The sequence below is a fragment of the Podarcis filfolensis genome (genome assembly GCF_964270895.1).
Source record: "Podarcis filfolensis genome assembly, chromosome: 4".
Lineage (NCBI taxonomy): Eukaryota > Metazoa > Chordata > Lepidosauria > Squamata > Lacertidae > Podarcis > Podarcis filfolensis.
Genome location: NC_139607.1, coordinates 41,898,792 through 41,912,926, shown reverse-complemented (window position 1 = coordinate 41,912,926; position 14,135 = coordinate 41,898,792).

Here is a 14,135-nt window from a genome sequence, read left to right as displayed (position 1 = left end):
GCTTTGTATGATTGCATGTCATAATAGCTACTCCTATGCAAGATCAATGACCTCTGCTTAATTAGTCCTCTTTTGTTTGTTGAGTTATGATTATATTGTGCTTGTAAGAGAATGTGGCCAGATACTTGATCGCTTTCTCATCATAATATAATAAATCCCAAATTGGTTAATAACACTGTCCAATTGGCGGTAAGTCAATAGGGAAAAAAGAGAGAACACGATGGATTATTTCCTCCTATGCATCATCTCTAATGTTTTAAAACAGGCCTAGTTACATTGCATATTGACAAGTTCAAAAAGGTGAGAAGACCTTGTGTACATGTTTAGAAATGCAATTTGTCAGCAACCAAAGAACATTATGTGGTAAAAGCAATATATTAAATTGACTGATGTGCGTGGAAATGGACTGAATCCAATAGGGAATGTGTGAACTGATGTCATTGTCATAAAAACCAGAGCCCATATAGTGGAAAACTGAGAATTTGGCCCAGGACAGTCTTGAAATGAATCATGTTAGACATAGTTAGTATTTGTGGATACTGTCAGGGAGCTTTCTTAGAATTTAAATTTATAGTAATGGTTGAAGAAGATGGAAAAGAAGGTTGCACCAAATGTTGATACCACATTGGACAAAAGGGCAATTTCCTCAATCTGTTTAATGGTTATTATATGCATGTGACATAAATACTACCCCGTGCATATGGTTCTGGTCCCCATCGCAAGCTAGAGCTGTATACTTGAGGCCCTTAACCCCTCTAACCCCACTACTTTGCTAAGAGAGGGAGCAGGGGGATCAATGGCTCACTTCCTGTTCCCCATTTCTTTCTAAAAGTTGAATAGATTTTAGCCCATTTAAAATGTTCCTCATGCATGGATTGAAGCCGCTCTTATACATTGCGGAAATTGTAGCTGTTGTTTTTAGCTGAATTGATCATGAGCACTGCGATGATTAAATGCTCTATCCATGCAGTGGTTCTAATCTGATGCTCCCTCCCATGGCTGCTATTAATCTTATTTATTTATATATTTTAAAGAAAAGTGGTCCTAATCATGGATCTCAATCTAGATGCATCCTTGTTTTTTCTCTCTCTTGGCGATGCTCTCCATTTCTCTGCTTCTCCCTTGGCTTTCTCTTGGCTTCTTGAGGGATCTTGTTTAATTTCCCCTGTCTGACTAGCTCTTGAAGAAATACACGTTTATATTCCTTTTGCAATTTTCTAGAGCTGCTGAAGAGCTGGTCTGAAGAGTACACCTACCACAGAAGTGCTTCATCTTGCTGATGGAGGAGAGTCAATCTCTTTGATGAGCACAGCAATAAGAACTCAAACAATGCTCTTCTATCCCATTTTCTTGGCTCCAGTGAAGTAGAGAATTTGTTGTGAGAGGAAGCATTTGTTTCTGCTCATAATGTTGGAATAGGCACTGCCTGCAATACCATTGGATTGTGGCATTGTTCCTGCTTCCTATATTTACGCCAAAACCTGTGGAGCGGAATTGTGATCAGGTGCTTATTTTGTTCCGTCACAGACACTTTGGCACAAGGCATTAAGATGGATGACAGATAATACCACGTGGTGAACAAAGTTCTTCAGAAGCCAGCATTTTGCCACAAGGTGCACACAGTGATATAGATGAGTAATCAATAAGTTCTGCTCTCTTCTCAAGATACGATTTATAAAATGTTTCTAGGCTAGAACTACATTGATAACATCTGTATATATTTTTAAAATTTGCTGTCACTAGGCATAAATGGCTTAAAGGGAACATGAGTTGAATAGTGAAAAGTGGGTAGTGATTTTGATTGAAATGCAAATGATGATCTTGAATTACCAGAAACAATATAAACAGAGTGGAATGTGCAATTTATACATTATAAGTGTCAAACTGCAGGTTGCACACTGCTGTGTGTTTCTTTTTGCTGTTTTTTTTAAAACATACAAACAAAAACATCCTGGGAGTCTGCCTTCTATGGTGGAACAGTAGTGATGGGAAGGACTGGTTAACAACGCCAGCTTGCCACATCATCATCTTAAATCTCTTTGTAGCCCACTCATACATACGGATGGGGTATGTCACCCCCTTTTTAAAGCTGTACAAGAGGTTTGCAGAATAAATATATTCAGAGGACCTAATGCAACTGAGATCAGTGTTCCTCTTGTCTCCTTAGGAAATTTTAGTAGAAGGCTGTCATCAGGCTACAAGGGTAGGAAATGGTACACCAGCCAAAATTCCTTCTATTAATGATATTTGTTGCATCTTGTCAGCTGTGTGAGCTGATTTTTAAACACCTTAAAAAATAAACCCTCCTTTATAATACATGGAGTAAACTTGCTGACATAATGATCAGTATTTCAAATACTCACATCTATCCTCTTGTGTGTGTGGGTTTTTTGACATGGAAAGGTAACTGTCTGAGAGACAACACATAGATAAAAACCAAATCACCTTCAATATAAGTGGGTTGGATTTAGTTGGTGACAAATGGAGGTGTAAGTGGCGCATAAACTGTAAGTGACAGACTAATGCAACACACTTGCTTTTGGCACCTGCCAAATGCCATCTTTGGGTAACTTTAACCGCTCTGTGGCACTCATTTTATAACCCTCTTAAAACATTTTGTCACAGCTGAAGGCCCCTCTGATATTTAAGCAGATGATACAGAAAGCAAGCTCACTGGTTATATTAATTTTACACTTAATTTGGGGGACATGATCTAGCAGTGTGCACAACAGGAACTGGACTGCAAATACTCACCCATGCAGGAGTATCAATCTCTGATTTGAAGTGAGAGAACTGGCACATTTCCCTCTTTTTTTGCAGCAGTTTTCACTCCTGCATTACCTCACACACCATTGGGGTCCTCTGTCTAGCTAGAAAGAGTGGGCGGGGGTGGGAAATACATTTTTGATCACTTTTTGAAAAGCCAAGCAGATGGTCTTCTGGGAACCATGCTAATGGAAGGCAGGGCATCTGTGATAACATAACTTATAGTGATTACACACTGAGATGTTGGTATGTTTTAGTGTGTGTGTGTGTGTGTGTGTGTGTGTGTGTGTGTGTGTGAGCAAGAGAAAGTATGTGTGTCTTTAAAACAACAACGAAAGGATATGGGAAAGGACATCATTTATTTTTCCTGCATTGCTTTTCCCAGTATTGGGATTGAAAAACAGAAAATGGATTTCAACAAGGAAACTTCTTGACAAATTGCAAGTGTCAAGAACTTAGAGCTGTGTTCGTTTTTCTCAGAAAAAAACGCAACACAGCAGGGGCAGGATGTTATCACACATAATGCTGAAAACACTTTCAAACTCCTTATTGCTATTTGTGCGCACATGTAAATGTGGGGCGGAGAGTATAAAGGAGCCATTAATATACATTGTAACCAAAGTAGGTTTTTAATCATTCACATTGCTGTGTCAAGAAATGCGAAAAGCATTTTTAGTGTCCTGGCTAAAGGCCTTCTTGTATATATAAAAGGTAAAGGGACCCCTGACCGTTAGGTCCAGTCGTGGCCGACTCTGGGGTTGCTCATCTCACTTTATTGGCCGAGGGAGCCGGCGTACAGCTTCCGGGTCATGTGGCCAGCATGACTAAACTGCTTCTGGCGAACTAGAGCAGTGCACGAAAACACCGTTTACCTTCCTGCCAGAGTGGTACCTATTTATCTACTTGCACTTTGACGTGCTTTCAAACTGCTAGGTGGACAGGAGCTGGGACCAAACAACGAGAGGTCACCCCGTCACGGGGATTTGAACCACCGACCTTCTGATCAAACCCTAGGCTTTGTGGTTTAACCCACAGTGCCACTCGTGTCCCTTTTCTTGTATATATAGCTCAGTGTAAACAGTATATAAGACATTTGTTTTTAAAAATCAGGTTCATTCCAGAAGCTGCCTTATACTCAGTCAGATCATTGGTCCATCTATGTTACCACTGCTTACACTGACTGACAATGACTTTCAAGGGTTTCAGAAAGGGCTTTCTTCTAGTCCTGCCTGGAGGTACCATGTATTGAACCTGGAACCTTTTGCATGCAGTGCAAATGTTATACCACTGAGCTACAGCCAGAGTAATCATTCTGCACTCCAATATTTAGGATGCACAATGCCAACATTAATATCAGCCTATTCCATCACCCCAGCAAATATCCAACTATTACTAAAACCATACGTAAAATTATACAGTTCAGTTCAGTTCAATTTATTGTCTCTAGCGAACAGCCATTACACACATGAAAATAATAACAAGAATTCAACTATGAATAGTGGTTGACATTTCTACTCCCCGACCTTTACAGGATAAATCATTTCCCATTCCCCCTTTTATTACACAAATTTGTAAAGCCTTTGCAAGAAATTTGGATGCTTTCCACATCAGACAGCAAAAAACAGGTCTTTGCAAGAGATGTCCTTCCCTTCTGCAATCTTAACAATGAATGGATGTAATTGTTTCTAAGATAGTTATAAAAAGGGCATTCGAGGAGTATGTGAGTTATGTCTTCTATAGACAGTGAGTTGCATTGGCAAACTCTATCCTCCTTAGGAACTCCTTTATGTAGTACTGTCCAATCTGCTAACGGAAGGACATTCAGTCTTGCCTGAGTAAAGGCTACCCTCATTTTAACATTAGGCAAATCTGCTACATATCTTGGCAGGGATGGGTACAATGGAATAAAAAAAGCATACAATTTGTTCGATCGGCAGATCTTGATCTCAGCAGTTTGTGATTGCATCTCGGCGTCTTTAAACCTTCAGAGTATTAATTCTTTAGCTTTCCCAAAACCCTGCGTCACAAGAAAGGAGGCAGAGAGTCCCAACCTCATGGCAGCAGATTGCATTTCATGAATCCATGAGTTTGGGGTCATGTCTTCCCAAGATTCTGATACATGCTTAAAAATAGTTTTTAACCAAAAAGCAGAGCTAGTCTAAGGGCTTTGGCTTTAATGGGCATTACAGCGAGTTCTGCACAGAGTGGTGCTATTTTTGTAGAGATAGAGACTGACAAGAGTCTGCACAAAAACTTGTTTTGTGCTCTCTATAGTTCTTCCCGGTGTCACATGTGTAGGATGGTAGCCATGCCCACAGAGAATATTACATAGGTGGAATTCTTTGTAGCAACCAAGAGCGAAACATGCAGGGATTTAAGCCCATCATCCACTATAACTGCAGATATAATGACTATATGTACTACACTACAGAAGACAATTCTCTGGTCAAAGAGCTTGAGGATCTTCTGTTTGAAGGGTTGTCCAGTTCATGTCTGGTTAAGAAAGTGAGAGCAGCAGATAGGGATGGAAAGACTAAAAAATGCTCTGAATTGAAACAGAAAGCATTGAGGGAGGGAAACGAATCTGTGTACAAATTGGATTGAATTTGAAAGAAATAGATGGCAAGCTTCTTTCAGCAACTCTGGTAAAAGAATGGAAAAACAGAAGATGGGAAGTAGAATTTTTCAGGAAAGATAAGGACAGAGAAGTATGATTGACATGGAATAGATGGATTCGGGTGTGGATTAAGGACTGTATAATAATCAAATAATTATGGACTGATGCTCTAATACAAAAACACAGTGAAGAAGTCTTGGAGGAAAAAGACAGATTGAACATTTCCTAATACTTGAGGAAATGTTGTGATGCTGGAGCGGAGGAGAACTATTATAGAATATTATAATTTTATTTGTAAAACTTTCCTTGGACGACTTGCACTGAAAGAATTAGATGAACTGGAGCACCCCGGAATGAAGACTGGAAAATCACCTAGCAGAGGTGGAGCAATACTAATTTGGACTGAACATTTGACTATTTTGAAGAGCTATTGTATATATAACAGAGATGGATAGTTGGAAGTCCTTTTTACCATTTCCTTTCTTTTCTGTTCTTCTTTCTTTCTTTCATACTTCCTATTGCTCTTTCTTTATTCTTCCCTTCTCTTTAGATTAGTTTGACCTTTACTGTATTTTTGTTGTTGAAAACTTAATAACAATTTGATTTTAAAAAAGAAAAAGAAAGAAAGGAAAGAAAGGAAAGAAGGAAGGAAGGAAGGAAGGAAGGAAGGAAGGAAGGAAGGAAGGAAGGAAGGGAGAGAAGGAGTCTTGAGGTTGCCCACTATAGTGAGAGGCTTGTTGTTCTATTTAAATGATAGTAATTATTTTAAAATTTGCTCTTGGGCAGATTCTATGCAAATTGGTCTCCTCTGTTGTCCTTTTATTTGGTGGCCACCTTCACTGAGAGCCGGGCTTCCAGACCAGAATGTTGAACTTGCAAAGCTTGTGGCTCAAGTTCAACTTTTCGCCCCTTTGCAAATTAACAGTGGCATCGAATGGTGCCTTTTGATTTTCCTACACAGTTGATCTACTTGAAGACAAATGAGCTGTACAAAAGCTAAGTGCTGGAAACAATCAATTTTACTTGCCGAGCTTGCAGTCCCGTTCTCCCTGTTTCAAAACACAAACTCCCCTTGGCACAATACAGCACACCTGCTTGTGACAGTGATGCTTACAATCTTTGCATTACCAGCGTTGAATGGTTCTCAATAGTGGGAGTGAGCCTTAAGTTGGCAGGTTGGCTACCTTGGACCCAATCCAAATTTTAATTTGAAGAGCAGGGCTGAAATGAGGCAGTTGGGCCCGCGTCAGTAAAACAAATACAGCTATTCTCTTGGCTCTGTGCTCTTGTTTACAAAAGCATTAAAATAATTTCCCCCAAATGGCAGTGATCCAACAACACTAAAAAAATCAATGGATGCTGCTGCAATCACAGTTGGGATCAAAAACTATAATGACCATTCTCTTAATATTAACAGATACTGTTCTCATTTTGTAATTGTTTCATATTAATAGTATCTTTAACTTCATCACCTTTCATATTTCTTATTACTATTACAATACAAACCTTGGGCTCATGCCTTCTCTTTCCTCCACCAGTGTGGCTGTGAGGAGGAGTTCAGGAGCTTCCATTTTTGATTCACTGCAGTTAATTAAGTTTAAACTGCAGCAATTGTGATTAATATTAACTGTTGTTTGTGGAAACAAGTCAGCTTTAGAAGTTATGATTTGAAGTTGCCTTGTTTTAGACAAACCATTGTTAAGATTATCCAGGTTCGGATGACACGACACGCCTCGGTGAGTAAAAGAGAATCAAAAACTTCTCTTTGCCACTACATCAGAAAAAGGTAGGGGAGGGGGGAATACACAGAGCCAAGGCTTGCAGAAAGTCATTCCCACCATGCTAAGCCATGTTTCATGAACAATAGACAAGTATAACATCTATTTTGATGGTGATTCCTACTTGGCTTTCTGCAAGGTTCATAATCTTAGACTGACCTGCTGTGTGGAAAGACCTGGCTGTTTCCGAAGTGGTTCAGCTGTCAAAGTTTACAACCACAAGAAGATGGCTGCACTAAAACAGCTGTTAGGGGGTCGCAGGGGGCAAGGACCCCCTAAAATTACTGGGTGCCAGGTACTCTCCATAACTTCAGAAATTAGTCAATGTGGAGGTTGATACATGGATTCAGCAAGGCCTAAAAAAGAAGCCAGCTTCCAGGAGTTTTACTTAGAGAGGTGCCATCAAAGAACAAAGACAGGTGATGGCAGAGTCATTACCCTGACAAAGGTGAGACATTCAGCATCGGACAAGAAGTGAGGCGGAGGTCCTCCCCCATTGGTGTGTTAGTCAGTAAAAGACATAGCAAAGTTGTGAGGGGGAAGTTGCCAAGGTTACAGTGGGCAGGATGTCCCCACAAGAAGGATGCTCTTTTTATACAAGGCTTGAGTTGTGTTGGTGCAAGGGTTTGGGGGAAGAAGAGAGAGCCAGGAACTCCGTGTGGGACTGACTGGGTGAGGCTGCAAGCAGATATTGAGGAGCATGGCTGGCTTCTGTTTGCTGAAGCTATCCAAGGAACAACAAGAGGCACCCTTGTGGTGTAACTCCCTCCACCTGAACTCGGGTGTAAAGGTAAAGGGACCCCTGACCATTAAGTCCAATTGTGGACAACTCTGGGGTTGCGGCGCTCATCTCACTTTACTGGCCGAGGGAGCCGGTGTTTGTCCGCAGACAGCTTCCGGGTCATGGGGCCAGCATGACTAAGCTGCTTCTGGCGAACCAGAAGCAGAACCAGAGCAGGTGTAAATGTGTGTAAATAAACCACATATCTTAAAGACACTACAGTCTCCACCATGCCTCATTGCAAAGGAACACAATCCCTGGTTAAGTGCCAAGACCCCTGGAGCTTGCTACGACTTGACAGAGACTGGGGTGGCTGGTAGCACAACGTTTTCATTTAATCTACAAGCATAAAATATTTGTACACAGTTTTGGCCACAGGAATTTATTTGTGCCAGGAATGTGTAATGCTTAGTTCTTATGCCGTGGATGTCAATTCCTTCTCCTCCTCCCCACCCACTCTCCCATCAATTCCCAGAAATATTTTGTTGCAGTATCTGTTTCGTGTTAGTTATTGGATAGTTGCCATGGTTTCCAATGGAAGAAGCATGTAATTATTGCATACAGCTGGTCTGACAAAAATTCTGCATGGTACTTTGTAGTAACTTGATAAATTGAATCCTCTTTGTAGGAAGAAGATGAAAGGGTTTAAAGGAATAACCCATAAAATGTCTGAAGCAAGGAGAGCGTGCTGCAGGGATATTGATTAGGGGAAATAAGCCTACCTCCAGCTCAACATGTCTTAGTGTAAATTTCAAAGTGAAAAGGATGTAAAGATTAAATATGTGCTTCATTTTAACCATGCACCAGTCAGGGATTTCCAAATGGTGGGTCAGGGCTGAATAAAAAGTCACCTGTAAGTAAGGATGGACTGGAATTTTGCCTAGTCCACGCTTTAAGAGGCTCTGATGTCATTCACACCTGCCAAATTAATACAACGCTGGGAACAAATTTACCCTTCCAGTTTTACCCTTCTCCAAATTTTGCGGTACAGTTCTTGGCTAAAAGGGCGGGGGGATACCAAGACGCCAAAGAATATATAGTTTAGGGTAAAATGCAATACCTTTACAAATGTGTATGCTGAGATAAAATGCTATTTTGTTTTAAACTGGTATTTAGATATATATTTGAATATATATATATTTATTCTTTCATTGTATGGGGTTGGACTAATTACCCTTGGGGTCCCTTCCAACTCTACAATTCTATGATTTAAGTATACATTTTTATATGGATTAAAGATAATCATCATAGATTAATGCAGAAGCAGGGTGGAACAGACCTAAATGAACACATGTAAAATTGAGGTATAAAGTGGGCACCGTTGTCATTCTAAAGAACAAGGGGGGTGTTCATGGTGAGTTCCAGCACCTCTTTTTCTATTAAAACAACACTGGAAAGGCTGATAATAATTAATTCCGTTTTATAATATTTACCTAGGCCAGTAAGAGCCACTTAAATCCAACGTCTGTACACAAGAAAACAAAATTACACCAAGCCATTGTTCACTAATAACAACTGGAGAAATATTTGTATCTTTGAGTTCAGTTGACCTTCCAACTTATATAAAAGTTTAAGAAAGGACAAGCAAAGATAAAAATATAAGATTATTATTTAAAGATTATTGGATGATATACACTTCATATTAAGAATACATCCATTGACAAGTGTCCATTCATTTTAATGTGTCTCCTCTAACTTTAGATATTATCCCTAAGTCTGATTCCTCACTGTGTTGCCAGTTCTTTCACTTTTTAAAGAATTAATTTTTGTACTTTGTATTTGTTATGACAATTACGTATTGACAATGAACTGAAAGCCGAAGAGCTGCAGTAAGACTGTGCACTGCAGGTAGTAATTCTTCCTCACTGAGTTGTGTGAGGAATTGGATCTCAGAGCCTCTCATCAATTCTATCCACTCTTCTTCATCTTCCATGCTCTCCGACTTCACTCTGAAAGTTTTAATTTGTCACCTAGAGTTAACTAATTAGGAAGTTGTCACTTTTTTGGCCTTTCATCAACAGGGCACACTACAGGAAATATGAGCTGAAAGTGTAATTTGTTCATTACACATTGCAAAACTGCCAACCGCTTCTGTCCTTTGGGAGTTTTATTTACTTCTTTCAAAAGCAGCCACCAATCTCCTACATGAGTGTTAATCTTCTTTGTCCCTTTGATATACTCACCTCCTAATCAATTAATCACATCTCTTGCTTTCTGTTAACCATGTGAGGCATCAGAGGTCATAAGTAGGTCAGCGGATGAAAATTGAGAGAGTTGGCATCAAAAACCCAGAGGGAACTATTTTAAACTTTCAAAACACAGAGAGCTTGCAACCATTTAAGCCTATCTGCCAGATAACTGTAATAAGGCAATAAGCTGCTGCTGCTATACTGAAACCTGCTTTCCAATTTTTTGAAATACTTCTTCCTCTGTGTTTTATCATTTCTTTATCATTTTGGATACAGGAATAAGTTTACCTTACTGTTGCAAGGTTGTTGAGGATGGTGCATGTGTCCTCCCCACCCCACATTAATCATTTATTCAGTGCTCTTCAGCCTCCCCAGGTGTCCATGTTTCATCATCTGAAAAAAGCCCCATGAAATCTACTTGCAGAATTTAATGGATGTGTGGGAAGCTGGGGAGGCTTGGTCCTGGTTTTGTTTTTAATGGAAATGCTTCCTATTTTTTTTTAAAAAAATCTTTCTGGATTTATTTCTTCAAAAGTTAAAATGCTTTTAATGGAAATGCTTAATCTCAAATGTCTCAACAACAAACAGCTGTCAGGCACAAAGCAGGAAGCCTTCCTAGTATTTTGTGCTTACATGAAGGTCCAGCCTAGGATATCATAGAGGTTGCACCTGGGTAGGCTGCAGAGAGCAAATCACCAGGGGGATGATTGGCACAATGAGAGAAAAGACTCAAAGCTCTTAACCATTAAGGAAAGCACAGCAAAAATCCTGACCCTGTGAATGAGAATTTCACTGAAATTTGATAATTTTCAAATGCAGACTAAACTGCATTTGTGGGTTGGTAAATAACACAGCTGTGTGCCAGCTCTGGACAAATCCTGGATCCTGAACTGAATTGGGCTGATCCAAGTCAATCCAGAATTTGCCTGGAACAGGTTGAAGCAGCCGTTGATTTCCAGAGTGATACGGGTATATCAAAGTGTGGGTCGGTGGTGGTCAGCTTTAATCAGGATTTGAATCCCTATTTCAACATGCAGTTGACAGCAAAGAGAGGGAGAAGGCAATGCAGGCAGAGACTCTCACTTCTCCTTCACCCCTCACTAACCAATCACATGTTTAACTAGGGTTTAAACACCTATTTAATCTTAGGAACATGGAAGGCCCCCAGTTAGTTTCGAAGTCTACTTGGATTGAATGTGATCTGAGGTGCCAAATAGGGTCCTGAACTGGATCAATGTTGTCATCATCATAGTGCTTTGCTGTTTCGAAGTCCATTTGTTCAGAACTTTTGAGATAAAGCCACAATATTCTACATAAATTTCTACATACAGCCTCTACTGAACCCATCTAACAGCCCCCTCCATAAGCTACAATTTTTTTATTGCAAAAGGGCAGACTGCAGAGATCCATGTCGCTTTGCTGGAAGGAACCCAACAGGAGAAGACAATGCCTACTCCACATACAGTGTTCCCCCAGAAATGCTTTCTTAAGGACCTTCCCAATTTCTCCTTTTATCTCTTCAGACAATGTACAAAGAGTTAGTCAGTTTTATTCTCACAATAACTCTGCAGGTGTATTAAATTTATGAGGTTTAACATTCAGAATGGTTGAAGCAACATATTTCCAATGTCTACTGGAGATTTTATTTCATTTAGATTTTATAGCAAGGGTATATTGCAGTACATGGATTGGGTACTCATAGCTATGGTCTAGTTTTCACAATGAGCAGATGAGTTAATAAAGCTGGGTCTGGATTGTACCACTTTGCATGGCAGATGGCATCTTACATGAAGGAATGGGGAGTGGGGAGAGTGAGAACCAGAACCCATCCCACAGAAAACTAGCACACCGGTGAAAAGGCTAAGCTACAATGCTGTTCACTGACCTATCATTTTGTATGTTCAGGATTATTATTTTTTAATATGGAAGACTACTCAGTCACCTGAGTCTCCACCTTCAGTCTGAAGAGCCATAGTCCAGACACAACCTTCCCTCTTCCATCTCCTGCTTATGAGAAGTTGGCTTTTGAGAATAGGGCTCTATTTTCAAGAATGGTGGAAACAGAGACATCCCATGCAAGACATCCCAAGGAATGTTGGCAGAGAGAATAACTAAGAGCTGTAATGTCACCTGCCCTGGTTAAAAATGGGAGAGGTTGAACAACAACAACTTTCTTATTTATGATGATTTATAATGATGATGATGATGATGATGATTTTATTATTTACACCCTGCCACTCTGGGCGGCTCCCAACAAAATATTAAAAACACAATAAATCACAGATCATTTAAAACTTCCCTATACTGTACAGATGTCTTTTAAAAGTCACGTGGTTATTTATCTGTTTGACATTTGATTGGAGGGCGTTGTTTATTGTGGAAAAACAATGGGCCACAAATTTGGGTGGGTGGGTGTGCGAATAAGTCACGCAACTAAATCTGAAATGTAATGGAATCCTTCAGACAACTGTTTATCTGTAGTCCCTACAAGGTTGGGGGAAACCCCACAAACAAACCAGGGAACATGATTCCCATTTAGCTACCTTGCCCTAAGCAGCAATAGGATAGTAGATGGTCTTTGTGGCCATCTGAGCAAGGGAGGTGGGGCAGCAGAGCTGGGGTGTGTAGACAGTTTTTACATTTGTGTTAGAGGAAGGGGTAGGTATCTGTAATAATTACAATAAAACCCAATATAATAATAATAATAATAATAATAATAATAATAATAATAGGGGGAACTGCTGCATCAAGGCTTTAACTAAATGACCAGTGATACCATTGAAAGTCTGTGATCCATCAGAGCCTTTTAAAAAGGATGTTTTTTCTGGGACTATGACAATATTATGCTGGGACTATGACAATATTATGCTGACCAGACTCCCGGTCCGGTTTTGAATCTAATTCAATGTGCTCATTTTCCTTTAAAGCCCTTTGTGATTTAGGACTAAGTACTTTTTGATATTTTCCTGTATATACATCAAGAAATTCTGTAGAGGGCTTTCTACCAGTACCCTCACCAAATGAAGTGAGATGGGTAGCTACAGAAGATAGGGCCTTCTTGGTGGTGACACCCCAGCAAAGAGCATAAGGCCCATCTTGTCCAGCAGTCTGTATTTACAAGTGTCCAACCTGTGTGAAGCCCTCAAGCAGGAACTGAGTGCAACAGCACTCTCTCTACAGTGGTACCTCAGGTTAAATACTTAATTCGTTCCGGAGGTCCGTTCTTAACCTGAAACTGTTCTTAACCTGAAGCACCACTTTAGCTAATGAGGCCTCCTGCTGCTGCCGTGCTGCCAGAGCACGATTTCTGTTTTCATCCTGAAGCAAAGTTCTTAACCTGAGGTACTGTTTCTGGGTTAGCAGAGTCTGTAACCTGAAGCGTATGTAACTTGAAGCGTATGTAACCCGAGGTACCACTGTATATGGGATTCCCACTGACTGGTAATTGTGGAACACTTTCCTTAGAGAGGCTCACAAAACACCTACCTTATTGCTGTTCTGGTGCCCAATAGGGATTCAGCTTTTTAGGCTGCAATCTTATTCACACATACCTAGGACTTACTTTTGAGCAGGCATGCATAGGACTCTGCTGTTACTGAGCTGGCACATATAGGATCACACAGTTAGTTGCATTAGGTTTATAACAACAGTGCTTTATTTCCATGCTTGTCAATCAACCACCCGCCCCTCTCCAAACCTCCCTTCATCCCATTAAAAAGTAAAAACACAGGTACTAAAAATATTGACCAATCATGGTTATTACAAACTTCATTACTGGTAAATAATGAAAGCTCAAAACCATGATTCTGTTCTGAAACAGTTTCACTGCCTGATGAGGTGCTTCCCAAATCAGTTCAGGGTGCCAGTGGCGTAGCGTGGGGGGTGCAGGGGGGGGCTGGCCGCACCGGGCGCAACATCTGGGGGTTAGGGTTAGGGGCGCAAATCCACGGGTTAGGGGGCGCAAATCCACGGGTTAGGGGGCGCAAATTACTTGCCTTGCCCCG